We start from the raw sequence: 27,240 nt of genomic DNA, 5'->3' as shown, positions 1-27,240 counted from the left end.
AAGTGTGATGTTAAGATGGCCCTTCAGCAGGAGCATGAGGGAGGTAACTGGTATCTCGGGGTTGGTGTGTCATGATGGTCTATATAGGTAATAAATGTCATTGTCAGAGAGATGTCTGTGATGTTGCAAAAATATTAGTGAGCATTCTAATTATTGTCTATATGCTAGCAGCTGTTCTGAAAAGTATTATAATTTGCATGTGGCATAAAGGATAGGGGAAAACTCATGAACTTTGTGTAAATGGTATGCTTCATTTCTGTGGTTGCCAGAAAGGCACTCCCATGGTATAATCTGTTAACAGTAATTGCATATTTATGCCTATTAGAAGAGTATAATTTCCTAGTTATTTTAAATAACCTCATTTTTGTTTCATGTCTCCAGTTTTTACCTCTGCTTATATGTCAGAGGTAAGGTGAAAAGTGGCTGCCAGCACCCCTATCAGAGGATGGGCAACTGGGGGACCACTGGATCTTCCAATTGGCATTGTCTTCATGGTAGCTCCCATTCCTTCCTCTTTCTGACACCACAGGGCTCTTTCACAAGGCTATGTCAAACAATAGCATAATGCAGAATCTGTTTCTGGTCTCTCCAAGATGCGGTATTCCTCTCTTAATGTCTGAGGTTTTCCTATACCAAATAATGTTCAAAGCAGGGGATATAGTCAGTTTTTAAAGAGAAAATTTTATTTCTTGACTCAGTTCTCAGATACTAGAAATTTATGAGGCTGACAAAATAATCTCTTAGTGGAACCTTGGCTGTTTTCATGCATTCAGTATGTGATTTTTCTCCCCAGTGTTGGGGCACCAAGAAGAAAATGTGTTGGGTTCACTTTACCATTCACATATATGTATGCTTATTTGACCTTTCCATCAGGTAGGGCCAAAAGTCCCCTTAAAGCTAGTTGCCAGCACTGTATCACTTCTTGTGTGGTTCTTTTTAGAAGGAGGAAGTTCGGGTAGAGAAGATTGTGCATTCCGTTGCACCTTTAGTTCCTAAGGCAGCATTCTTTTAAGTAAAGAGTGCAAAGTACTTTGGTATCCATGTGGTTTGCAGAAGGACACTGTGCCCCTGCCTGGAGATGAATCTGCGTCATCCAGATGTTGAGAACAAACCATCTTCTTATCTCTTCTATTGACCTCGTATAATCTGCAGGCAGCTGTTCCCTGGCCTCAGTGATCATCACACTTTGAAAAGAAAGCCCCTCCCCCCTTTTTGCGTTGGGGTTATATTCTAAAGTCCTCAGCTGAAGATAACTGTATCAGTGAAAAGTGTACTGTGTGAATGTGCTAACTTTTCCATTGTTTGCAACGTTATCTTTACATACCATAAACTGTAAAGAGCTTTGCCCAGGCAGAAGTTTCAAACTTGCCTCCCTTCACCATTCTAAAGGTCATTTCCAGTTTCACAAGGAATGTGATGTTCACCAAAATATCGTGAACTTTGAGAACTGTTTAACTGCCTTGACAGGAAAGTACCATGTCTAGTGTCAGGAACCTGTTGGTCTTTCCTGAAAGCAAGAATTAAGGTTCACAAATCAAGTACCACGTTCAGAAAAGGAAAGAGCTGTCAAGGAGAGTGAAGACACTTTAAAGTGGCCCTAGCTATTCCATAGAGCCCAATTATGCTAATTACTGGAGATTTGGAGCCACTTTAAGATCGATCAGCCCAAACATCTCTCTTGGCAGGTGTGAATGAAGAGATAGGGTAGATGGTCTTACACAGTAACCAAGACAATCATAAGGCTAGAAGCCCCAGCATAGAAGACACATCCAGGGAGGGATACTCTGCTTTATGGCTGGAAATGGTATTAGCTGGTAACACTTAAGGACACTGTAGTTCTGAGAAAGAGGAGTGTGCACATTGCAAGATTCTAAGTATAATATACTTAATTAATCATGCTGGTCATGTCCCCTCCCTATTTGCAGACTGCTTTACGATCCCTGGTATTGGCTGGAGGTCATTCAGTATCTTAATAAAAGCAGCAGTGGTATAGCAGTTTACATCATTGCATTTTCTCCTGATTTAGATCCAAAGATATTATTTGCCAGTATTAATGCTTGCTTGTTAATAACACTGATAGGATATAAAGCTTCTGTTGTAGGGGCTTCCTCAATAGAGAAAACAAAATCCTCTTCTTAACCAGTATATTACTAAGAAGAATCAAGTAGTAGAGTAATCGAGGAAAATGACAAAAGCTTAAAAAACATCGTCTTTAAGAATATATAAAGCCGACTCATTTTTGATAACACCCCCTTCATATGTTTGAATATTGAAACATAAACATAAATTGCAGTGTGGATACACTCAGAAGGTTTAGTGTATGCCTCTGTAGCAATCAATTAGGATGACCTGGAAGAAAAGGATCAAAGCAAGGATTTTCCTAACACTGAATATGGAACTTTTCAGCCACATCAATGCCCACCTTTTCAGGACACTTAGTACTCATAGTATTATCTACCATTTTTCTTTAATGCTATGAGATTAAAAAGGACGGCTTTTTTTTTTTTTTCTAATAGATTTTTAGAAATCCTTTTAAAACCTTTTTAGAACAGCAGGAAAAACTGATTCAAAGGGAGAGCACAAACAGAATGACTTAATGGAAATATGGCAACAAACACGAGGGGGGGAAAAAACCAGGCTCGGAACCTAAAATAAATTGAATATATAACACCTTTCCATTTTGTTCTCCTTTTTGTTTTTTTGTGAGAATCTGTATTTATGGAAAAGTGAGTTGATTACTTATCAAGCCAAAGCCTGTGTTTGCTCAGACTGTTCATTGATAATGAACAGTAAAAAGAGCTAGGAGTGGCTAAAGCGTGCAGGGATGGGACAGGGAAAACGGGTGGGTTCTGTCTAGGCCCTGAGAGCTCAGTACTGAAATCTCTGGAATTCCCTGCAGTGCACTTATGTTAATTGGAGGGGGGGTCACTATAAGGAACGGTAATGAGTATGGGGGCTTCCCAGGCAATCTCCCGGCCCCAGGGGCTCTCAGTAATTACTTAGTTACATCCCACGGTTGGTTTGAGAAGCAGCTAAATCCTCCTTGTGAATCAGCTGCAGCATGGTGACCTGAGAAGCGATTAGAGATGCCGATGGTCAGACTCATGCCAGCCCACCCAGAGAGGACTCATCACCCCTCCATGATCTGCAGGTGACTGGCATGCAGGCGCATTCTGGAGAGCACTGGTTGGAAGGACACATGGACTTGAGGTATAAGGTGCAAACCTGAGGGCTATCATACGAAAAGGAAGGGCAGGCTATTTTTAACTAGTGAATTACCTGTGTTGTAGACGCTTGAGGGTGTTTTGTTTTTTTTTTTTTTTTTTTTTTTTTTTAGCAGTTTATCTTTCAAGATGGAAAGGAGTCACGGTGTCTCTGGACCTTGACTTGCTTATGACTCCACGTAGTGTACAGAGGCTGACACTTACGTAATAACCGAGGGGCCGAGTGACAAATGCAGCAGAGGGAAGAAAACTGGGTGATGAGGAGGATCATCATTTCAGTGGCCTGTAGGATTATAATTATCACCAAGTTCTAGGCCTTTCATTTCAGTAAAACACGACTCTGCCTGTGTCTCCAGTACATACTTAACTATTGAAGTGATTTATCATTATATTAAAGCTTCTTGCTTCCAAAATGTTTTATAGCCATTGGGTGGCTGGGGTGTGGGACTCAACCCAACCATCATAACAGCCTCATGAACAGCTAACAGCTCAGAGCTGTGTCCCCTTAATCTAAAAGGTAAGTGATTTCTGCCACGGTGGCTGCAGAGTTCTGATGGATGACAGTCCTTAAGAATGCAGTGAGGATGGTAGGATGAAAGATCCCTCCTTAGAACAGGTTGTCACCACACCTGGGTGATACCTCTGAACCTACATCAAAGACTGGATGTGCTCCTTTCCCTCATCCAGTGCTGCCATTTCCCAGAGCAAACAAACCCATTAGGTGGTACAGGAGCCAGCTACTTTCCCCTTACATAGTTGCCTGGAACAGTGGAAGGCGAGGCTGATAAATCATCTGCCAATTCATCTTTTAAGTCAAAGTTTAAAAGCAATAAATACCAAGCTAGAGAAACATTGACCAGAAAGGATGACATCATAGTACACACAAGTCTCTCTTTGTCCATGGAAATTTTTTTTGTATAATGGTCTCAGTCTATTTGACAGATAGACTCCATTCTCAGGGTCATGGGAGATCTCTCCGCAGAAGTATTAAAGGAAGCTGTAAAGCTGGTAGATGTCATAGACCCTGTGTTCGTGTTACCCCACATCCATGTCCCAGGGTCAACCCTGAGAAAAAATGGGAAGGAAATTCTTCAATTCGCTTTGACAAGGAAGGGCCACTCAGAGTTGTGATGGTTGAACTGCCTTCAGGCTTCCTGCAAACAGCAAGGAAACACAGCTGTAAATATGTTGAAAGGAAAGAATAGGTTAACCCCATATTTCTCAACACCTAAGTTATTAGCAGAAACATTTAGGGGCCAAAAGAAAAGTCTTATCTTTGCAAGGTGACAATGATCCACCTAAAGACTTTGTCAGGGAATACCACTTCCTGAGATGAAGGAAAAAGGCTTCAGCTCCATGTTTGGGTTTGTGAGTGTTCTTTAAAGAGCTGCCCCAGAGATCACAGACCTCACTGGAGAAGTAAAGAAAACAGAGACCCAAAGACAAAGTGACAAAGGCAAAAGTGATAAGGGGTGGGTTGTCGCTTATCCCACTGTGGGTTTAACCACAGTGGGGTGTTCATCAGGAGCACTGAGACTTGGCCACAGTATCACCTCACATCTGCTAGCTTTATCCTGTCATCCCTCTTTACTTTTTCTTCTGCCAGAAAAAACCCAGGTCAGCATGTGGGAGTATTATTTCTCCCACCTAATTGGTATAAAACAGTCCTGGAGGGTCAGGAAGCCAGTTAGATTATAAACCTTTGGAGAAGATTAAATAGTCATCATGTGTTAATCACTCTTGACACTCTTTGGGTCGAAAGTGGAATTCTTGGCCTTGTTTTCAAAGGTAACAAGTTTAGGTGTTAAAGGTAAGCTTTAGTTGATGTGAGTGGCGATTTCTCAGCAGCCAGTTATGTTTCGGGTGTAATGCAAATAATCTCTGGGAGAAAATCGTGTTCTCAGCAGAACCTAGCGAAAGAGAAAAACAGAAGATTAAGGAAGATACAGCTGCAGTTTTGAAGAACTCTTCAGAAAAGATGAGAGCAAAGGGCTTTCGAGTGGGAAAGAACCACTTCTGAACTGGGTTATTTTGTCACATATTATATAGGACTGGGTGGAGAAGGGCACTTTACTGGACCAAGGGGTCTTGTGAGAGGCCTCCAGACTATTAAGTACAGTTGAGTTAGTTGAAGTGCAGGGTAACTATTTTATGACTTAAACGAATAGAGTTATTGTCATAACAGTAAAACCTGTCACCTCTCCATTGTACTTGGAAATGACTTTGACATCCCCGTGAAAGAGGAAAGCTACCATTTCCTGAAATTGGGGTAGAAGTCTTCAACTCTGTGTTTAGGTTTGTGAGTATTCTTAGAATCGCACATACTACACATACTACTGAATCTCGGCATTATAACCCAAAAGTAATAGTGACTCCCAAATGTCGAAAAATAAAAAAGGGTAAAGAGCAAGGCTATGCTGAAGCAATAGCCTCTGGGAGGTAGTAACAGCCTAGGGGTAAGATGAGGCATGGTCATAGAGCCTGCACAGAAGAGGGATCCTGCCCTTAGTTCCTTTCTCAGCCCCTTCCCCACAAATACTTCCTGCTTCCCAAGCTTGATGCAAAGACAGCTTATTCAGTGTCTAAAGTGATGATGACACCATACTTGTGGCTCTGATTGATGACGTTCCAAAAACTTCATCTTCAAAGAAATCCAGACTCTTGGAATTCCAGTAGAATATAGTGTATGACTTTTAATTTTGTTAGTTTATTTGATGCAACGGATGTGTGTACTCATGGTGCTTTTAAATTCTGTGTAGTAGAAAGTAAGGGAGAAGAAGACAAATGTTTTCTGGATGCTGTTAACGAAAGGTAACAGAACAGGAAGGGTTGCTGTGAAGGGGGTATTAAAAATTACATGTCTATGCATATATGTAGAGAGCTTGGAGATTGTTCTCATGGGGAGAAGCACAAAAAAGCAATAAAGAGAAAAATGGTCTGGAGGCCCTTTAGAAGGGAATTTACTTCTCAACATGATGAGATATTTTATTTTTAAGAACACCCAATCATGGATCTTTTTTGGTAGCAGACTTGAGCAGATGAGATGCATGATCCGATTAGTAGATAGCATCTGAAAATGATGCAATAATTGTCTCACAGCCCTGCTGAAACTCTTTCGGGCTGAAGGAGCTCCATTGTTAAAAGCACTGGCTGTTCCTCCAAAGGACCAGGGTTCTATTCCCAGCACCCACATGGTGACTCACAACCATCTCTAACTCCAGTGACAGAGGATCTGGCCTCTGTGAGAACCAGGCATGTTCGTAGTTCACAGATTACGTGCAGGCAAAAAAAAAAAAAAAAAAAAAAAAAAAAAAAAAAAAAAAAACCCACATGCAATAAAAATTAATTAAAAAAAAAAATTTCCAGGGCTGGAGAGATGACGCAGTGGTTAAGAGCACTGTCTGTTCTTCCGAAGGTTCAGTTCCTGGGTTCAATTCCCAGCCCCCACATGGCAGTTCACAACTGTCTATAACACCAACTCATTCCAAGGGGCCTTCACACTAATGCACATAAAATAAAATAAATTATTTTAAAAATTAAAAAAATTTGCATTGCTTCCTGTATGTTCACTGAAGAGGAAATAGGGAGGCTTAGTCTAATGGTTCCCTAAGAGTTGGGTACAGAATCCTCAGAAAACATAAAGAAGATAAATGGGAAGTTACCAGGACCTTTGCCAAGATGTGTGTTTTTGCCAAATTTTCCTAGCTGGTTATAAAAGACATCTTCAGGCATTTTAAGTTTTTTTTTTTTTTCTTCCTGGTATCCATTCATATGTAAGATCTTTCTAAGTTCCCTGACAGTTAACTAGTGTTTGAATTGTTAATGACAATAATGCAAACTTAACAGTGACGGAACAAACTTGTACGGGCGGCCTCTTAGCACTGGAACATGCACAATAATTAACCCTCTACTTTGTCCCCTTTGTGTACCATGGCTCCCTTTGAGAACATTGGTTTCAGATGTCACTGGGTACTGCCAGTCATTAAAATAATAATAATTAATAATAATAATAAATTTTTATGATTTCATCCAAATCTATAGAGCATAGGACTTCTGAAAACACATCAGGTTTAGGCAAAGACCAAAACCTTTCAAGTATGAACCTGAAGCTGCCCAGATTTTGAATATTTACTCCACACCACACACTTTGATTATCACCCGCTTGTAGTCTGTGCAGCAAGGACAGCATGTGGTTTAGATGGTTGCCTTCCCCCTCTGTCTCTACCCCCTCCCTGCTGCACTTCATGAATATTATCAGGCGTTTGCAGCCTGAGAAAGACACAATCCAGATCTGACTCCTGAATTTTGCCCCAAATAATATCAAACAAGGCAGAACAGTCTGCCCTGTAAGTAATTTATGTTGTCATCTTAATATTATCGAGATTGAGAATTTTATTATCTTGGGATGAATTGAGAGCTTTGACATGAGTTCAGCACTGGTGATGGAAAACATTACACAAGACTCTTCCTGTCTGCTCTCAACCACGTGTGGAAATACACTATCATCTAAGTGCCAAAAGATGCTGATCTGAAGTTAGAAATTGTTGGCAGGTACTGGTGCCAGTCAAATGAGAATAAACTGCCCAGGAAATGCAAGTAAAATGATAACTTAGGCCATTCATTCCCATATTCTCTCTCCCTCGCCCATCCCTCTTTTTCTCCCTCCTCTCCCACCCCTCTTCTGTGTGGTGCCTATGGACAATGTCAATCCATTGGAGTTGTAAAGAATGGCCGATTTCAAGACAAACAGGGAGCCTCTGAGAGAAACTCTAAAACCCACCCCAGATCTGGCAGCTCTGTGCCCAGCCTGCATCTCTCCATAGCAGGGTTCACATCAAGTGTCAAATGGGAAAGGAGGTTGTTGATTTCTTTGATGATATTTCAGAGTGTGACCAGGGCCAGGCCCTCCAGGGAGAGTGGTACAGTGAAAACCATGGGTTTTTCTGTGAACACCCAAAGCAGGAGGTCACCCAGGGGGAAAGACCTACAAAGATGACACTCAGCCCTGGGCAGAAAACAACCTCCAACCACCTGCTAAAGTTCATGCTTGTAATGATGGCTGAGTTGACTCTTGCTTGAAGGCACCGTAGTAACTTTTACTCACTTACTTTAAAGGAAGTATTTGAAGTTATTTTCAATCAGGAGTATGATGACACAATTTTTCTAATGAAAACATGACTGTTTTAGTGTTAGAATAACTACGTGCTTTGAACACAGTAAGTATTTGAATCCCATGTCATTATGTAACAAAACAGACTAACATATATACAGAACTCTTTTACTTAGCCAAGGTGATATAGTGCAAAAAATAAATTTTATAGAAGTTATGCAGTGAATAATACAAAATGAACTTCTAATGGAAAGAAAAACTAACATTAAGAAATCGACAACAAAAAAAGTGTGAGAACGGTAAGCTCTCAAGTTTTAATCTACAAACTAAAATTTAAACAGACAAAGCCATGTATTGCTTTCTGTTGGCTTAAGCCATATTAAGAACAACTGAGGCATCTGAAAACCTAAATGATTACAGTTTTATAAAAAAAAAAAAAAAAAAAAAATCAAGATGCTTCTGTTTGGACCAGAAGAAAAATAATAACTGAGTGTGAAGTATCTGAGTTTCAAGAATTCTGGGAAATAATTTATCTGAGCATCTGCCCCTGGTGTTAACCCTTCCAGGGGTGAATATAAAGAAGGAAATCCATCTGTCTTTTGACATTGGTTGTGTGTATGTGTGTGTGGTTTGAGGGGACTTAATTGGGTACAAATTAAAGAAAGAGCGCACATGTCAAGGGGAGAGCCGTTGTTGAAATGCACTGCAGTGAGGCACAGGGTCACGAGGCTGGCCTCCCAGGAGCCTTCCTTTGGAGAATAGTCTGGCACATGGGAATAGCTCTGCACCCCATTCCATACAGCTGCAGCAGCCCGAGAAATCTCCTTCACGACTCTCACTGATTTGTTTTGTTCTCAGATTGCAAAATAGGCCAACTGCTTTCAAAGCATGTCATGTTAAGGGCACACCCAACACTCTACAGAGCTTTAATTACCTTAGATTTAGGAATATGTGGCATATTTTAGGAAGAACACTATAAAAACAAGACAAAAGCTGCAAAAAACAACCTACTGTTGCTTCCATCTTCACACTGAAGACCTTGCAACGAGATATCTCCTGGCAGGCATAGAGGTGCATGCCTTTGATCCTAGCACCAGGGAGGAAGACACAGTTGGATCTCTGTGAGTTCGAGGCCAGCCTGGTCTACATAGTGAGTTCCAGGACAGCCAGAGCTGCATAGCGAGATCCTGTCTCGACAAAACCAAACCAAAACAACCAAGCAACCAACAACAAAAGAGTTAGCTCCTTCCAAAGGAAGAAATGCTATTTCTTGGCAAGATGGAGGCCTGGTGCTGATGTAGATGAGGATGGAGGTGGAGAGGTGGAGATATTTAAAACTGTGACTGATATGTAACAAATAGTTTGCAGAACACAAGATGTTTTTGTTTGCTGTCATTAGTGACTTCCAGTGCAAACAATGGCCAACAAACTCCAAGTACTGACAGTAAAATGTACTGTTGAACAAAACATACAAAGAAAAAAAAATAAGAGAGAAAACTTCAGAAAGTATCTAAGCATTGGCATGCTTATGAATATCACTTGTGTGAGATAGCTTGGGAGTGTTGTAGGGTGAGGGAGCTTAAGATTAGAGTGGTGATCACGTTAGATTTGATCACTGACTATTATGTTTACTTATTTATATTCTGAGGAGATCGCCATGTATTAGGTATGTAATCTATATGTGAAAAACAGCCACATAACAATAAAGAATAAATAAATGAATGAGGCAACACACACAACATTACCAGTTATTATTGAGATTAAAAACGACACCTTCTTAGTTTGTAGAATACCTGCCTACCATGTCCTGAGCCCTGGGCTACATGACCAGCCCAGCATAAACCTCCCAGGAGGGTCTATACCTGTGCAGTTTTGATGCCAAGAAAATCCAGGGTGTTGCCTCTTGGTCATCCACATTAGTACTTCAGGATACAGACTGATCATTGGAAAAAATATATATAAAATGGTCATCAACAAATTATTTTAAGGAAGACAACGACGCTTCTAATATTGGTACCTGATTACTAATATTGAAAAAATGAAGTTCAACCATTGAGTTTATTTAACTGGATGAGAGGCAGACTATTAGCCAGGCCTGGTGGCTCACGCCTTTAACCCCAGCACTAGGTAGGCTGATCTCTGTGAGTTCAAGGCCAGCCTGGTCTACAAAGTGAGTTTAGGACTATGAAGCCAAGGCTACACAGAGAAACACCATCTCAGGGTGGGGGGGCAAAGGGGAAGGGGAGAGGGGGGTCAGCATTGCCTATGTAGAGAGTTTGAGGCCACTCTGAGCTGAAACCCTGTTGAGAGAGAGAGAGAGAATGGCATACTATTCAAGTCTAAGGGCTGCTGATAATTACTCACACTAAGCATTTGGCCCATGTTTCGAGAGAGCAGATAAAGGCATTAAACCGCTGGCTTGTGTGACCTGCCGACATCTATCTATCCCTCCTATGCTGACTCTCCTACGCCCCTGTAGTTATACTCTATGTATTTCCCATTACCGTGCCCTTCCCTCCTCCTTTCCCTCCCCCTCTCTTTTCAATGCCTGAGATGTAAATGTGTACTTTTAATAGCAGTAAGCCCACCATGTAACGTGTATGTGGTGTCTACAGCTTTTCTTAGTAGCAGTCGTAAAGGCATATGTTACTCTCCCCATTTGTGACTCAAGTCAGTTGAGATTTGGAACAGTAAAGTAATTTCCCCCAAAAATTCACAACTAGAAAATAACAGTGGTAGAGCCTTGAGTCACTAGACTGATCCCTAAGCCAGCGACCAGGTCTCTATGGAGCCGTCCACATTACTTCAGGTGCAAAGTGGGTGAAAGGGCCGTGACCCCCATCGAAGAGTGTGAAAATAATGTTTGTTTATGTAATACGCAGGTGCTTTTGGGTGAGGGCTTTACATTCTTTGGAAGAACAGGCTTGGCCCACGACTGAAGCACCAGCGTCTCTTATTCTCTGGTTCATCCTGGCCCTAACCTTTGCGTGGCTACATTTTCTGTTACTGTCTCAGGGTCAAGCATTTGTTGTGAAGACGTTGCTTCACAAGGGCAGGCCTTTTAACCCTGTGTCTGTGTGTGTGTGTGTGTGTGTGTGCACACTTGTGTGATTGCTGCCTGCAGACACTCACCTTCTAACTGCTGGCTAGGTAGGTGTCCCTAACACTGGCCTGCTCTTGCTATGGACTTCATTCTCAGGAACGCCTATCCTTTTTGTCCACACATGCTAATACATTGTCCTTCTTGCCTCTCCTAATAGCCCATGAGTCTTGAACTTGGAGCCAGCAAAGTACTGCCTTTGTAAAGCACAAAAGAACACCAGTTCAGTGTTTTTTTTTAAATCACACAAGGCCTGAATGAAAAGCTTTTCGACTATTCAGAGGCCGCTTGCATTGTGCAGCTGCCCCTAGACTGCTGAGAACATCTCGAGGCTGACAATGGAGTACCTGACGGAGGCTCCGCTTGGAGGACTTATTCAGGAGTCCCGGGCCTGGGACTGCTGCCAGTGTGCTCTGAGGAAGATTGAGGCCCTTTTCCTGGTCAGACCCTGATACGCACATTGCAGTTTGTTGTAGCTGTTGTGTGTTGTTTGCCTGCCAGTGAGGGTTTCGCAATCTCATTGTAGTGCTCTCTTCCCAGCAGGCTGGCTCTCAGGGCAGGTTTTGTTCCTGTTTTGGTCCCACCTCTGTGAAATGTACAGTGAGACTTGGGTCATAGTCCATTCGCAGTGAGCGATACATCACCGTAAGGACTGAATTCCCATGACTCTGGCTCCTCAGGACAATGTCTCTTTCTTCACCAAGCTGATGGTGAATATCTGGTCAGCCTCATCTATTTAAAACCAGCCAAGCAGGAATCCTGACGCTGGGAAGTGGAGTCTTTTATTGGTTTGTAAGTAAACAGTGGACTCAGCTCTTCCTAACTAAAATTAAATTCCAATCACTCTTAACATAATACCAAAGGACTAATCCAACTTCAACAGTGGGGAGGGACAGGGATACACTGAGGCAAATTTACTATTTCTGGCTGCTGTTTCACACCTATGCCTAATACCTATTTTTATGATTGATGAGCCCTGCGAGAAGAAAAATTATGTTCCTTGCTGGCAGAACTGGGCAAATCTTATTTGGGCATCTTTATTTGAAATCATTCTGTTTTGGCTTGATTGAGATGCTTGGGGGTTGGCATGTAAACCTTTGTGGGTTTTTATTTTCAGCTACCTAAAGGGCTGTGCAAAATGACTAGCATATATTCTTGCTCTATAGTGAGCTCAGGTCTCTGAGTAGTCTCAGTAAGTGGAAATCTGGTGCTGAAAACTTTGAGTGAATAGGAATGATACGTTTTACAAGTTCTGTTGATCAGAAGCTCTGTACTTATGTGGATTATAACTTGGTGTATTTAGAAGCGGGACTGGGCTGGGTAGAAACTTGCCTGGCATATGTGAGGCCCTGGGTTCAATTCTCAGAACCACAAAGATTAATCACTTATATAGTGAATGCTAGATATATGTTGAAAGCAGCTATGTATTCCCAACTTCCTCAGAGCTGACATCAGGCTGATATTATGGAATACATTAGTACCCATGGAAAGAATAGCATGCAAATGATGTTGCTCCCTGAATCTAAAATGGTAGGCTGAGACTCCTTGTATTTGAAGATAGTCCTTCCCAGTAGCCTACACTGTTATCGAATATTTAACCCATCAACTTTTTGCCTGTATTTCTTCTTCCCTTTTATGGAAAATATACTCTTTTCTCACATAATATTCCCTGATTATCGTTTCCCCTCCCTCTGCTGCACCCAGCAACTCCCCACCTCCCCTCCCATCTGGATCCACTCGCTTTCTGACTCTCATTAGAAAAGAACATGGACTGTATTTCTTGCTGGATACAAACTCAGAACAATATTACTTTTATCATGGTGTCAAAATCCAAAGATCACATCCCTTCCCTGTGCTGTTTCTGCTTGCTCAGATGGGCGCAGTAACCTCCTGTGCTGTGTGTGTTTTCTGTTTCTGTTCATCACCACCAAGTCCTTTCTGTTCTTATCCCCTCCGCCAGCAGTGAAGCCAGCTGGGGCTGCAGTTCTGTTTCTGTTCTCTACCAGCCTCCCTGTTTCCTCATCAGGCAAGTGACCTTATTACTTGGCTTAAGTTTTACCACTTCCTAGGTCCGAACTCTGCTGCTCTGTCCCTCCTACTTTTTAGCTCCAGGCTACTTTCCCACTTTTCCTCCAGGTTTTCTTATTCCAAGGCTTTTCTCACCTAGGCTGAGTGACTTGATTTACATATGTATGTATGTATCAATGTATGTCTGTATGTATGTCTGTATGTATGTATAAAGGTCGTAGAATGCCCTTTCTAGCATTTCAATTGCCAGAAAGCTTAAAATTTGAATTTCTTCAATTGCACTTTATTGAGTAGGTTTCTGCAGCTCCAGAAAAGCCTTGCATAGTAAAGAAATAAAATCTTCATCTTTTTATTCGTAAATTCAGCAATGATGCTCCCGATACAGACCTCGGCACGGGGGTTCACAGCCTGGAGGAAGTTCCGGATAATTTGGTGAATATGCATATGAGGGCATTTATCTTTCCAGCTGAGCCTCACTCCTGAAGGGAGAGAGTGCTGTGCTGAGAAAGGGTTGCTGATAGCATCTCCAGGCCAGAAGGAGTTGGCTCTAGTTACTAAGCTCACAAGGCAGTCTGGCTGGAAGTCATGGACAAAGCACCAGCTCCTGGAAATGGAGCATCGGGGCTGTGAGCTGCACAGGAAATCTGCCCATTGTTCTCTGTGCTTTGGGAAGCACTGATAAGATCCAATTTACACTGGGTACCAGTGAAGTTAAGCAAAACAAAATAGTAGTGGCATCAGTGTGAGCAGAGAAATGGAACCCTAGTTGAATTTAGGAAGAAACAAGCCTTGGATCTGATGGCCAGTCTTTGATGGAGGGTGCAAGTGCCTCTGAGGAGGTTGGGGGAGGGGGAGATTCTGAGTGGATGGGAGAATATGCAGTAAATGCGCCTCATAGCCTAGGCATTTGCCTCCCACTAAAAGAAAGGGTAAAAAGGTAGGCATGTTTATAGGAATGTCTGAACCAGGAAATGACACCACCAGAGAAAGGGCAAAGGGATCCAGGCCCCTGCTGGAGAGGCTGTGGACCAGAGGAGGCTTAACTGAGGCAGGGCAGCCTGTGAGTCAAGGGAAGAATGAAAGTGGGCAGAAAGGCTGGCTCCTCCTTCGTATTCTTTAGTTCCTGGGTAATTGAGGAAGTCACTGCTACCACGAGCAAGAGGCTTTGAGGAAACAAAAACAAACAAACAAGAAACCCTTGGAATCTTAAACTGCCTCAGGGAACTGCTTTCTAGCAAGAGGAAGACTGGCCAGCAGTTAGCAGCTTTTCTAAATTTGCTTTTCTGCCTTTCAAACACCTGTACATTGCTTTGCCTCAGCTCAACCTCACTCCAGAGAAAAGTGTGCTGATACACTTTGGAAAGATTTTTCAGTAACAAGGGCTTTCTAAATAACTTTCAGTTTCTCCAGGAAATCATTCAACCAGAGTGCCCTTCCCCCAAGAATTCCAGTTAGTCAAAGTTTTACTGAAACATGTCAGCACTGAAAAATGCAGAAGGCAGCTAAGTACATCCAATCAAAAAGCGTAAGAAATTTCATATCTGCACAAGAGCAACAGTGTCTGCCTCTTCAGCTGCCGGCCATTTCAAACCTGCCATATCACATACATAGGAGCCCACTGGCTCTGAAGAAGGGACACAAAGGAGAGGCACAGCTCAGAGCAGAAAGACTGCCTCTTCTCAGGGGTCCAGGACAGGTGCACTTGCTGAGTTCTACAGAACATTCCCGAATGTTAGCTTAGGAGTTACCCATTAGCATTGAATAGCTGTAAGCTTTTATTTTCTTACTTTGGTTTTGGATTTTTGTTTTCGAGGAGACAGGGTTTTTCTGTTTCATCCTGGTTTTTCTGGAACTCGCTCTGTAGACCAGGCTGGTCCCCAGCTCACAGAAATCTGCCTGTCTCTGCCTCCTGAGCGCTGGGATTAAAGGTGTTCACCTCCATGGCTTGGCTTATTTACTTATTATTGTGTGTGCATGCTGTGGTGAAAGTCAGAGGACAACATTGTGCAATTGATTCCTTCCACCTTTATGTGGGTTCCAGGGATTGAGCTCAGGTCAGAGAATTGCACAGAAGTGCTTTAACCTGCTGAAGTATTTTACCAACTTCAAATTGTTTAAACATGAACAATTAAAGAGTCTCAAATGGCCAAAGGGCTACCAAATAGATGCACTGCAGGATTTATTTAAAAAAAAAAAAAAAAAAAAAAAACCAGCCCTATAAGAGTGTGTACAATGCATACATAGAGAGAGTCAGGATCAGATGAGTCTGTGAGCAGTTGGCAGAGCCTGTGGAGAAACCTGATCCTGCCCATGGTAAATTATGAACTGTTTACACCTGTCAAGCCTGTCTGGATCCCTGCTAATGATACCTTAACAACTGGCTATGTGTGACAAAATGCAAAAGGCCAGCGCTTTCAGGCTCTGTGATGTGGGCAAGGACTTTGCCACCAGGTTTGGGTGGTTAGAAAGGTGGCTCTTGGAGACGCATAGGTCAATGGGAAGGTCCTCACACAAGGTCCTTTGATCTGGGCACGGGTTAAAGCATCCGAAGGAACCAAAGTTCTTAAAAGGAACAACCAGAAATGAGCAATGTTTACAATCTGTGGTGTGCAGTCATTGAATCATGTCCTGCGGGCTGTCGGAATAGTGTGAACATGGAAGGGTATGTGTGCACACGTGGAGGCTAGAGGTAGATGAGGGGTGCCTTCCTTGATTACTCTCTCCCTTTAGTTTTCGAGACAGGGTCTCTCCCTGAACTCTGTTTGGGAACAGAAACACAAATATGCAAGCTCTGCTCTTACAGGCACGCCACCACGGCCAGCTTTCTTATTTTAAATGTGGGTTCTGGGGACCTGCACTTAGGTCCTCAAGTATGTACAGAAGGCACCTTCCTGACTGAGTTGTCTCCCCAGCACCTGATTTTTTTTCTTTTCCTCTCCCACCCCTTTTTCCATTTTATACCTTCCCCCACCTCTAGTATAATGCCCTGGACAGACTAAGAGGCAACTAAATGGCACATGTTAAATGTTTGGTGAGTTCAAGATCAGAGAAATGACTACGGTTAAATGAACAATACACATACACAGTAGTTATGAATGTGGCCTTTGGAGCCAGCTAGCCCAGGTCCAAACCCCTAATCCCCACTTACCAGTTAGTGTGTGGCCGTGGGGAGTCTCCTCACCTGTAAAATGGGGTAATAACAGCTTGCACCTGCAGGTGTTGTGAGGCTGAAATAAATGACTCATTTCATATCAACAGCTTGGTCTGAGCCTGACACCCGGGAAACCTACAAAATACTGTTTTGCAAAAATAAATCCCTTTGAGCAGAGAGCTCACTTATGAAAATATACTACAGAAAGACAAGCGGGTCACTGGTGAATGAAGGACATTGCAAGCTCTGCGTTTCCAATAGCCTGCTCTTAAGCTATAAACTTTTTGTAAACATGTGCTTTCGCCCCTCAGAATCCAAACAAAATTGTACATATTCTTATTTTTTAAATAAATAAAGCCCAGTATAAATCTTTAACAACAAGCAAATTTTTCTAAAATATTTTTCCCTTTTGGAGGAGGAAAAGAAACGCTTACTAGAGTCTGTTTTCCTTTTGGAAATAAAATCACATCTGGGATGCCAAATTTCAATCTTAATACAGTGTGGAACAGCTGAGTAATAATTTGTTAGCCTCCTGGAACGCACAGACTTCTGACAGGAACGTGGGAAAGAACATTCATCTTTTCAGTTCAATGAATATGGAGCCCACAATAGTTTAGAGAACCGAGAGAAAAGTTCATACTTAAAAATTAAGGCCATGTGTGATGGGACGTGTCCACATAGCTACAACACCAAAGTCCCTATGTTTAGAACTGACTGTCTTCTTCCTAATGCTTGGAAGCATTGGTAGTTCATCTATTGGTCAGTGGGTAATGTGAATGGTGATAATTTAAACATGGAGTGTATAACATTTGGCTCAAATGGATGTACCTGCAGCCACAGTGAATCTCGGCTACCACTGACTGGGAAAACAAAGCGCAGCACTTGGAAAAAAGAGAGGAGATAGCATTCAAAAATTGCTTCCTTAAGGTGCAATTTTCTTCCCTATAGCAACCTTCTTATAGATGGCTACAAGTCTTAAGATACTAAAATAACCTATTGAAATAGAAAACATCTCCTTATTCACACCAAGCATTCTTTATTCACCCTGGCTAGATTCCGCTTGGTTCTTCTGGTTTTGTTAGGGGCCTAAGGTTAATGATGTCCCCAGAGACTGTGGAAACATCTACCCACTACTGTCAGAGCCTTGGCTTATTGTCATGCCAATTTCACAACTAGAATCCATTAGTTAATTTAACATGCTCAGAGAAAAACTCATTTGTCTCCTTCACTGGGTTTCACAGTCAAAGTGACACCGGGGCAGAACTGTCTGGTGGAGGGGGACAGTGAAATCAACCACCCCCACCCCACCCCCACCCACCAGCACAGCCATTCACAGCCCTGGAGTGGATGAGCTGTGGGGCTGGATACAATTACAGAACCACCGCAGCCCCCACAGTCCATCGGGATCTATGGTGTATCTACGCCGTGAAGCAGAGTTTTGTGTACCATCAATCCGTACTTAGGCAAAGCACTGTTTGCAGTTGGGGAACTGGAAATGCAAACGTTTCGGTTAAGCTCCTGCCTGGTTTTGAGGTGGGAGGAGAGGATAAAGGGCTGGAGAAATGACTACTGGAAAGGCTGGCCCTTCTGCCTGAGTCCTATCACAGGCTCATTAGCTGAGTGGACATTTGAGCCTAGTCTGTTGGTTTCCTTCTGATAATCCACCTGAGCGGGCTCTCCTGAGGTTCAGCTGCTTCGGTAGTATCAGCTTGGTATTAAATGCAGACCAGAGTGGGGCTGGCAAGAGATTCTCAGGGCTGTATGGTTACTCCTCCTTTCAAGAGAGTGGTTACCCAAATGCACAGTGCACCCGTGGGTGTGAGAGATAGCAGGAAGTTTGCTAAGCTTGTTAACCGCTTTTGATTTCAAAGGATTACATTGGAAGCAGAGACGTCCTGCTCCCTGTTAATCACTTAAGAATAGCATGCAGTTATTAAGGAGATGAGGCTAGGAAAAGGCAGCAGAAGGAAGACTACACATTTATAACTCTAGTGGGGCTGAAGAGCTGGAAATTGCTTTACAACTAGATCCACTTAACTGATACGGCCTGAAGGAAACCTTATCTACAACATAATCCCCCATGAGGAGAACCTGGTGGAAAAGAAACCAGCATTGTTCTCTCCCCACTCCTCTCTCTTCAACTTGCATGTTAGTTCTCTTTTGTTTTTATTAATTTTTAAAATTAGTGACACAACAGTCGATTTCATTATGACATTTCTTTTTGTAAGGTTTTTTGTTTGTTTTGTTTGTTTGTTTGTTTGATTTTTAAGCATTTGTGTGTATGTTTGGGGTCCTGCATATGTTTATGTGAAGCAGATGCATGTGGGAGCCCTCCCGAGGCCAGAAGAGAGCTGCAGGTTTCCTGGCACTGGAGTTGCAAGAGCCAGCATGTCGGGGCTGGGACCTAAGCCCAGCTCCTCCTCTGCTAGGGCAGTCAGTAAATGCTGTTAACTGCTGAGCCATCTCTTCAGGCCCACAGTATGACATTTTCATACATATGTACAAGGTACAATAAATTTCTCCCATCATCCCCTTTCCTTTCCCTCTTCCCTCCTTTTAGTACTCTTGTCTCCCCCAAATAGTCCCTTCTGCCCACCTACCCCCACCACACACATGCAGAAGGGGGAAGAGATTCCAAATGTGAGAGAAAGCACAGTCTTGCCTATCTTCCCACTATTACCCTCTTGTTCTCTCTTTATCTCTGCCTTCCCTTTAGGCCCTTTTTTCTCTCCACACCTTCCTCCTACATTCATGACACACATGTATATACATACACACATCTGGAGACATATGTATATATGTATAATACATGTGAGAGAAAACGAGACTTTTATGAGTCTGACTTTTGGTTAACTTGATAATAATCCAGCTCCATGTACTTTCCTCTGAACAGAAAATGGAAAATTTTCATTCTTCTTTATGACTGAATAAAACATTACATATTTAACGTTCATCTGTTGATGGACATTCTAGGCTGGCTTCATATCTTGGTTTTTGTGATGTTTTTTTTTTTTTTTCTACAATAAATATGGGTCTGCAGGCATCTTCCTCACATACGCACTTTGAGCACTTTGGAAGTATGCCCAGGAGTGATGTACCTGGACTGTACTGTAGTTCTATTTTTAGCCTTTGAGGAACCTCCAGGACAGTTTCCATAGCTGCTGCACACGTGTGCGTCCCCTTTCCTCTGTATCTGTTCTTCTTGTGATAAGCGTCTGCCTTGTACCTTTTTGACTTGAAAGTTGTTAAATTAGTGAGTTGGACTTTTCATCCATGAGACAAGCTTGTACGCTCAACCCTGAGCTGTTTGTTAAAATGTAGTCCTATCCATAGTCTTGTTCAGCACTGGTTGATACCTAACAAAAATTCATACTAATTTTACATATTCCATTGACTCTGACAGCCTAAGATGAATGAATTATTAATTATATGTATATATTCAAGCATGTCACAGTGCACATGTGAAGTAGGCCAGGGGGTAACTTTTCAGAGAGAAGGACTCCCTCTCCTACCATGTAGGACCATGGAATGAACTCAGGTTGTTAGGGTTGGCAAGTTTCATGACCCACTGAGCCACCTTGCTGGCCCATTTTCTGAAATTATTTGTGTGAGAAATGCTTATTCCCTATGTGTAGGGAAAAAAAAAAAGCACATGTATTTTCTTGAATTGAAGCATTAGAAAATGTTTGTTTTATCATCACTGTCATTATTTTCACCACCACCACCACCATCATCATCATCATCATCATCATCATCATCAATATTTTAAAGGAAGCCTAAATCCATTTATTTGACAATGCATTTCTTTTGACCATGTTCACTTTTCCTTATCCAACCAACACCTACAGAGCCTTTGCTGGCCTGGAACTTGCTATGTAGACCAGGTTGTTCTCTACCTCATACAGAGCCACTTATCTCTGGCTCCCTAGTGCTGGGATTCAGGGGTGTGGCACAATACCAGGCAATTGCCTTTTTTTGTTGTTGTTGTTGCTTTTTAAGTTCAGATAAAACGATGTTTAATGTTAGGTATGACTGACAATAATTACCTACTTCTTGAATTTATATTTTGCTGGTAGTAGCTTTGGTGACAGTGTTAACTTCATTGTCAACAGTAGATAAAATAAATATCACCATCTTTTCATACTCAAGGGATTTTGGACTAGCAACATCTCTCTGTGTTCTTTTATTGTGCCTATAATTGAATAAAATATCTACTCTAATGCCATGATAAGGTCATAGATTTAATAATTCAGAACTTGGGAATACAAAATTTACTTTTCTTAAAGTAATTTTTTTTTCCGGTAATCGGCCTCATATCCACTCCCAGCAATGTAATGAGGTCAGGGATTCCATAGAATGCTGAGGTGCTGTGTTACTTTAAGAATCCTAGAATCTTACATTTCATGAGCTTGTGGTTTTGCAGACAAAGACAAATACCACCTATCAGTGTGCTGAGTTACCAGGTTGTGTATATGCAATAGGCCTTTAAGATGGAAAATCAAGTGCGATTTATAGGACCCACTTACTTCAAGGGCACCAACTCATAGAAAGTAAAGAGCAAGTCGACCTAAGCTACTATAGAGGAATCTGAAGCAAAGCCCTTCAGAGTTTGTGTGAGCGTGTGTGTGTGTGTGTGTGAATAAGATATGTGTGTGACTCTATTTTGTGGTTTGTTGTTAGCACATCTGTCTCCTCCATGAATTACATATTTTCCGAGGACAGGGATTGTGTGCAGCACTATTCATTGATTCATTTATTTACACACCAAGCATTTGTGAACCCTTGCCGGGTTCACCATCTACTGATGTGACAGATTACTAAACAAATAACGCCCATCTGATGGCTGTGATAGAGCATGCTCAGGTGCTGTGGGAAAATGAAGAGGGAAGCTAGTAATCAGCTGCCAGGGGGAATCAGGAGACTTCACCGAAGACATAATGTTTGGGAGCGTCTTAAGGGAAGGGTCGGAATCCCAGAGGCAGAAACAAAAATGGGGCAGAAAAGAGGGCTGGGGAGCAGATGTGAAGGGTAAAAATCGTTGGTGTGAAGAGAAAGCCAGACGCTAGCTGGGGGAGGAGTAGTGTAGGTCAGAAAGAAAATGGAAATCCCAGAAGAACCATCCTTCCAAATCCTTTGCTCACCTACCCATTCAGGTGAATTTGAGAATTTCTGAAACATTGCCACTAGGGAAAGCTCGCTGGAATCTGGAGCACACTGTTAGCCCCAGGGAGCAGGCAGGAGAGCTGGGATGTGGCCTGGAGGCCAAACAGCTCAGGCCACTGCTCCGTGAGAGACTGCACGGATTCCTACTCCTGCTTCTGTCCCACTGCTCATCCGTCACCCACCCTAATCTTTACAAGGCTCAAAGTACCACAACAGGGCCTTGCTCAGAAATAGATAATCCATACTCTGTTTAAATTGTTGAAAAGAATTTTGAAACAGACTCTTTTCTTTGAGGTGTTTGTAGTATGGCTGGCAAAAAAGCCATGGTCGAAGTACGTTATGACCAGTACCGGTGGCTGTAGGTGGCTCTTGTATTTACATAGGTATGACACTGAAAAAAAACCTAAAACACCGAGCTTTCCATATCCTGAAGGAATTCTTTCCATCATGTTTTGCAGTCAAAGGCCACTGAACTCTGCTCAGAGTAGCAACAAGTCTACTCAAGGGCCAAGTCCAGCTCAAAGGGACAATAGACTGTGGTTATGAAGTTTGGGATCCAGGAAAAACCTGAAATTAGTGATGATACAGTTTCAGAAAAAAAAGAAGATGTGAGAGGCACCTATAGGTCAGAATGATGAATGACACAGATACTTAAATTTTCCCACATTACACATTCTTTAAATGGGTTGGGGCTTTTCATCCTAAGGATAACCAAAGGAAAGGAAAGTGTCGTTAACTCATTTCAGATCCAAGAAACTTGAAGTTTACAGAAATTAAACAGCCAGACCAAGGCCACACTGATCACTAATGGGAGGAATCTGCCAGTCACTAGGATATTGGTTCCCTGAAAGCAGAGACTCTTCCGTAAATCTCGGTATCTACAGCATGCTCGCACAGGAGGCACCTCGAATACTTAACCCAGAATTCAAAGTCCATGTTTATGAAGTGCTCAGGGTCCAGTTAGCCTAAGAGATGATAAACCCTTGTACCTGCTCTTGGGATAAAGAATTGTCGAGATAGGCAAGCAGGCAGACATTCAAGTGGAATACATAACAAAGTATAGTACAGACAAATAAGGTAAGGATATATACCTTACCTAGATCTTTACCCCAAATATTTCTTTCTTACAGTAGCAGAAAAAAAAAAAAAAGTTCACGTTGTCTTTAAAACAATCGCTGAGGCAGTGTGCTGAGCATCTGGCTTCTGGTGAATAATTCCCAAAAGTTGTGCATGTGCGTGTAGGCACCACGTGACACCGCGTGACCTTACCCAGATTCTATAGGAGGAAAGCCAGTGAAATCATTTGTTCTACATGAAGCCTGTAACCCTGACTGCAGCATTTGCTGGGTAGAAGCTCTGTAATTGCTGGTAGGGTTTTTGGTGGTGACTACTGAAGATTTCTTTCAAGGCTTGACAGCTGCCCTCCTGATATTTATGTGTTTCTTTCGGGGAGCTCAGGATTCACAACTCTGGGGCTTGTAATGAGGAAAAGAAGAACACAATACAAATAACATGAAAAGGACTATGCGTCGGATACCACTAGAGAGACAAATCACATATTCTAGCTGCTTTAATTGGAAACCAGCTCTTTCATAGGGTTACTTTCCCTTCAGCTGAGATAATTAAGTCTGGGCTGACACTGGCGACCAGTGCCTGATGATATATAGTTAGTTGCTAACAATGCAGCAATCAGTAATCAAAATTTATATTTCCAGGGTTACGGGTGCACAGTTGAAGAGAAAGGCAGTTTTGATAAGGCTGGGAGATGGGCTTCCTAAGGCGGTATTCACATGACCTCCACTCCTGGAATCTGGGTGGGTTAATTAGGCCTGCTCTCTCTCAACCCTGTCATAAGAGGAAGCACACCTATTGTCCGTGTTTACATTAGGAATACTTTGCAGGCCCCGTGCTGGAAAAGAAGTCGCTGTGTGGCTCCCTCTAATTTGTAATGGATTAAATTATATTTGTAAGTGGATTGGTGTGAGGAGTAGGTGGGCACAAAACAAACTTAGATGTTTTTTAGAGCCTCTCCATGAAGCTGTGGCCTAAGCACAGGTTTTTGAATCAGGATTAATTAATTATCTCTGCCTGTGGCTGAGAGTTTAGCAATGGAAGGGATTAGGATTAGAGTTTGGAAACCCTTTGTGTGTGTGTTAGAAGTTTCCAAGGGGGATCTGTTTACCAGTAGACACCCCTAGGCTTCGTCTAAAATTTCTAAAGCCCAGGTCACACCCCCAGGCCAATTAAGTTACCGTCTCTGGGTATGGTGCATGGCCGTCTTTAATATTTGCAGCTCTCTAGGCAGCTCTAAAGTGCAGGGCGGTTTGAAAGGCAGGAAGGTTTAAGCCCACACTGCTGTAGATGTTTGCGTTTGGTTATGGACATGACAGTATACCTAGCAGAATGCTTCCTACAGTCCATTTCAATGTTTGGGAAAGGGACAAGTGGAAAGAGTGGGCAAGGTCCTCTTGCTTCTCACCTCCACACAGGGTGAAGGCTAGTGTGGAACATAGATACTCTTGGTGATCATAGCCCTACGTCATGGGTACCTCTCCACAGTGCCATGTTTAGCTCAGTAGCCCTGGGACACTCTATGAAGACCATCCCAGGGAAAGAGCATCCATTCAGCTTCTGAGCAGCCAGTGTCCATTGGGTATATTTGCAAAGGTGTGTTGGATCTCCTTCCTCTTCCTCCTCTTATCCTCCTCCTCCTCCTCTTTCTGCACAGAAGGCGAGTGAGAAAAAGGTAGTTAAGTTAGAGAATGTAGGACAGGAGTCTGTGCAGACATAGATGTTCAAGAGGAGGAGAGGGAAAACCCAGACACTAAAACCTTATTTTGTGGGAAAAATAGAGCATCTGCCTTGAGCTCACTGATTCCTGCCTTGGATTTCACTGTGTTCTGCCTTTCAACTCAGGTTGGCCGCACTTATAGAGAAAGACCTTGTATGCAGCAGACATTCTTATAGTATACAAGTGGATGAACACCCTGTGAAAGGATTTTGGGGGTGGAGAATTGGCAGATACTACTGAGCTAAAATTTCAGGTTTGCCTCTGGAGATAAAATTGTGGGGATTTTGTTTTGTTTTGTTTTAAATACAGTAATAGCTCCATTTGTACCCCCCATATGAGAATCCCTCCCATACCCCTCCAAGAAAAACCAAAACCAAAAAAAAAAAAAAAAAAAAAAAAAAACAAAACCATAAAAGCAACATTTTCCCTGTGACCCTTTGTCCTCCTCCCTCAGAGGCAATGCTACTATATGCTTACAAGTTGGAACAAATATGTACAACACGTTTTAAAGGAAGTCACTCAGTCTTGGCTTGCATTTCCATTTTCATTAACAAAAATAGCCCTTTTACAGCCATTGTAGGACTTCATACACAGATTTAAAAATGTTAAAAAGATACGCAAATCAAATGAAGTTAGTTAACAATGTGTATGATTTTTGTCTAAGCAAGCTATTCTGAGTGAGGATTTTACATACGTATTTCATACTTTTAAAACAATCAAAACTAGCTTAAATTTATATTAGCATAATGCAGAAGTCTTTGTTTCAGATTATTTTCTTCAACCCAGATGAGATCTTTTTCCTTTCCCTGGGCCCCCAGACTTCTCAGACTTTCATATATTCTCTAACTGAGCTCTGTATGTGAGGCCCACGGATTAAGGGTGGATGGTACAGTCTGGTCAGGGTACTATCTCTTATACCTTCTGCAGAAGAAATTCCAAAGATCTGTGCATCCCCCCCCCCCATAAAACTTCTTCAAACTGTAGACAAAGAAGAGCTTCAGTGTAGTGTACTGCTTCACACACTGTGTGCTAAAGGATGAAAGTGGCCAGGCAGAACTGCTCTTCCCACCCACATAGGGAGAGGAAAACATCTAACCCCATGGTCCACTGAGAGAGTCTGAGAGGACAGCGTGAATGAGAGTTCAGATCCCCTGGAGCGCCAGCCAGCAACATCTGTATGTCTTCCCTCCAGCTGCCTGGCCCAGCTGTTCTGATGTCAGGAGAAAGTTATGAGTCGCTGGGAAGGGATTTGAGACAAGAGTGAAGTTAAATCAGCTCATGGGGTCTGTTTGTCATTGACAATTGAGTTTCAGCATCAAGCCAGTGGCTCATATTCCTGGAAGCCCACACACCCGCCACCCTCTGGGACTGAGCTACCTAGGGTGAAATGAAGTGGGATTATATGGATGCTGTAGGCCTCCACCCTCGGAGACCTCTGATTATTGCCCATGTCACTAACTGTATTATTAACCTCTGTCCCCTCGCAAGTATGCTTTGACTATTGACCGTATTCACACATGCTGGCCAGACTGGAAAGCTGAGGGAGTGACACTTGGCCAAAGCCCGAGGTCTTTAGCTTCTAGGCACATTGTTTCATCAACAGAGCTAGAGGAAAGCAGCTGCCCAGAGAGTCTAAGTCTGGACTTAGGATTTTGCTGGACCCTCTGTGGTTTCCTGCTGTAAGCAGTGCTTTCCCAGGATGTGGAGGGAACGACTGTCAGAGGATGTAAGGACCATAGGCAAGCAAGTTCTCCATGGAGACCATAAATGTTGTGTAGTTTGGCTCCAAGTCCTCTGTCTGAGTCCCCTGGATACTATTTCTTCTGTCCTTCTACCCACCTGGTCCTACTGTACCCCAGTGAGGCCAATTCATGTTTGTGTGACTGGGACTGTGGGAAATCTCTCTTTATTCCCAGCAAAAAAATGTGTCCTCACAGTTGCTGCTCATTACTCTTAGATTCATCTCACAACTGCTGCCTTCAAGGTGTCTCTGCAGATAGCTGAAAATGCCCATCCTTGCCTTTGACAGCTCTTCTTTTCTTTGTTTTAATAGTAAATTTTCAAAGATTGTCTGGAGTAATACTCCTTCACTATTCAGGGAGTATCTTTTAAGAGTTGATTCATTAGGCTTTGTTCTAGAATGTGGGGTCTTAGTGATCAATAGAGCATATATGCCCATGTGAGAATATAAATATGAGAATAGGTTCAAATCTATTGCAAAAATTAGGAATAAAATGATAGAAAGTCAATTAGGTGTGAAGATATTTTGGAGGCTGGAGGAGAGCTTGTCTGAAGAAGTGATGGTTTAACTGAATGACAGTGAGCTACTTCCATAAACCCTGGTGTGTGATCCTTCTAAAGAGAGGGGGAGAACACATCCGTAGCGAGCACATGCCTTCGAGGAAGGAGAAAGAATGGGTTGGCACAGAGTGGAAACTTGTGGAATGGGGTGTGAGAGGCAGGAAGGTGGGTGTGAGAGGCAGGAAGGTAGGTGATACCTTTTTTTTCTGAATGCAGTTTCTGTGTGTTATTGAATATTGAGAACTTGTTTCAGTGTTTACACGCTTGCACGTTGCTTCCTTGTGTCTCGAAGTTTTTCTGGTAACTCCCCAAACCCTAAGAGAGGAATCTTTGAGGTACAAATTTACTGTTCCTCTGGAATAAAATTACTTT

At 42.5% G+C, this 27,240-nt stretch overlaps 1 protein-coding gene across 4 annotated transcripts in view; it reads left to right on the top strand.

Annotated features, from left to right (window-relative positions):
- Positions 1 to 27,240, top strand: part of Sema6a (semaphorin 6A) — a 121,114-nt gene that overhangs the window by 23,123 nt on the left and 70,751 nt on the right. For 3 of the 4 annotated variants that reach the window (XM_055622575.1, XM_055622574.1, XM_055622576.1), the window contains exon 1: positions 12,079 to 12,226. The exons of the other annotated variant lie outside the window; for it this stretch is intronic. The gene's annotated coding sequence lies outside the window, so the exon portion shown is untranslated. Of the gene's footprint in view, positions 1 to 12,078; positions 12,227 to 27,240 lie in introns of those variants that run through there. 4 annotated transcript variants of the gene reach the window in all.

The sequence above is a fragment of the Psammomys obesus genome, unplaced genomic scaffold (assembly GCF_907164565.1).
Source record: "Psammomys obesus unplaced genomic scaffold, mPsaObe1.curated_primary_1811, whole genome shotgun sequence".
NCBI lineage: Eukaryota > Metazoa > Chordata > Mammalia > Rodentia > Muridae > Psammomys > Psammomys obesus.
This window is presented reverse-complemented; position numbering and strand designations above follow the sequence as displayed.